Source organism: Rattus norvegicus, chromosome 19, assembly GCF_036323735.1.
Source record: "Rattus norvegicus strain BN/NHsdMcwi chromosome 19, GRCr8, whole genome shotgun sequence".
NCBI lineage: Eukaryota > Metazoa > Chordata > Mammalia > Rodentia > Muridae > Rattus > Rattus norvegicus.
In genome coordinates, this window is record NC_086037.1 from 69,089,695 (window position 1) to 69,091,229 (window position 1,535).

Sequence of the window (1,535 nt, forward strand, 5' to 3'; positions counted from 1 at the left end):
TCTTAAATTCATGGTGACACGATGCTCTGAATCATACAGGAGAGCAGTCACCCCGCTCTACAATGTCGTTCTTCTGGGTTTGTAAGTACGTGGAGTCTGCAAGAGAAGGGACGGAAGAGAGAGGAGGCTGGGTGAACCAGAAGCAACCAGGAGGGTGGGCAATTCTCAGACTGCTTTGCAAGAGGGTAAAGTGAGAGTCTGAGGAATGCAGCTCAGATGGTAGAGGTCCTGCCTCACAGCCTGGCACCGTGCAGACCAGGTGAGGTGGTGGTACACACCTGCAGTCCCAGCACTTAGGTGGTAGAGACAAGAAGATCGGACATTCAAGGTTATAACAAGTTTGAGTCTAGCCTGGGCTATGGGAGACCCTTTCTATTAAAAACACAGTTTCTCTTTCTATGTGTCTTCCCCCCACCCATCCATGTAATTATTGTTTATTGAGAGAAACTACTCCTTAGCTCACATATTCATGTTTCATAGTTTAGGAACACAGACCAGCAATGAACTTCTATGGAGCTCAATCCAAAGAATCCTTTGTATTCTAAAATTACTTCACACTCCGAAAGACTCCAGCCTTCCTCATCTCGTCAAAATCTTTCATGGGATCATGATTCCTGTAGAAATCTGCATATGCCTTCTTTCTTGGTTTAGCTGCACCAAACTTATGGGCAGCAGCAACTCCCAGGTCCACAATGAATGCACCAACAATATGAACCCACAGACGCTTGGACAGAGGATCATGCATCTGAGGTTTCGGCAACAGTGCACCGGAACTCATGGTAACCAAGGTCTTCTACACCAATGTCCTCCCCAGTTCTCGGCGATATGGAGAGCCTTCTGTGTGTCTTTTAAACTTTTTTTTATTTATTACAGTTGTAATAGTGTGTGGACAGATACCTACCACAGCATGGTAATCAGAGACAACTTTTGTGAACCAGTTTTTTTCCTTCTATTGTGGGTTCTGGCATTGAAAGACCAGCTTGTACTACTAGTGCTCTGTCCTGCTGAGGAATCTTGATGGGCCCTTAATCTTTTAATTCCTTGTTGATATTTAGTCTTTGGCTCCACCTTTCCAATATACTTTAAATTTTCTAAATGAGGTTTCAAACTATTAATTTAAAGGTGAAGCCTTGGCCCACAAAGGGACTTGTCCAGCATGTGTCTTGTCAACCTTGGAGAAAAATTCTGATCAGAGTGACTCTTTTTCCTTCTTTCTAGGTCCTGGGGATCCACTTTGGGGTCTCACACATGCTAGGCAAGTGTTCTACCATTAAACTACATCTCCAGATTTCTTTTTACTTTTTAGTTTTGAGACAGGGTCCCTCTAAGTTGCCTAGGCTGGCCTTGAACTCACTCTGTATCCCAAAAAACCTTGAGCTTGGGATCCTTCTGCCTCAGCCTCCTCTCTTCCTGGGAGTTCATGGCTAGAGCACCAGGCTCGGTTCTGAGTTCTTTTGGTTAAGTCTGTGTCTTTCTCAGTCTGCTGTTGACAGAAGACAGGATACACTGTTGCTATTCATGGTTGGAGCGCTATA

The 1,535-nt window shown here is 44.6% G+C and overlaps 1 pseudogene across 1 annotated transcript; it reads right to left on the reverse strand.

The window, feature by feature from the left end:
* Positions 1 to 352: 352 nt before the first annotated feature.
* On the reverse strand, positions 353 to 1,211 carry Cox6c-ps1 (cytochrome c oxidase subunit VIc, pseudogene; annotated as a pseudogene). Its single transcript, NR_037621.1, has one exon. The product of NR_037621.1 is annotated as a cytochrome c oxidase subunit VIc, pseudogene (transcript).
* Positions 1,212 to 1,535: the final 324 nt, after the last annotated feature.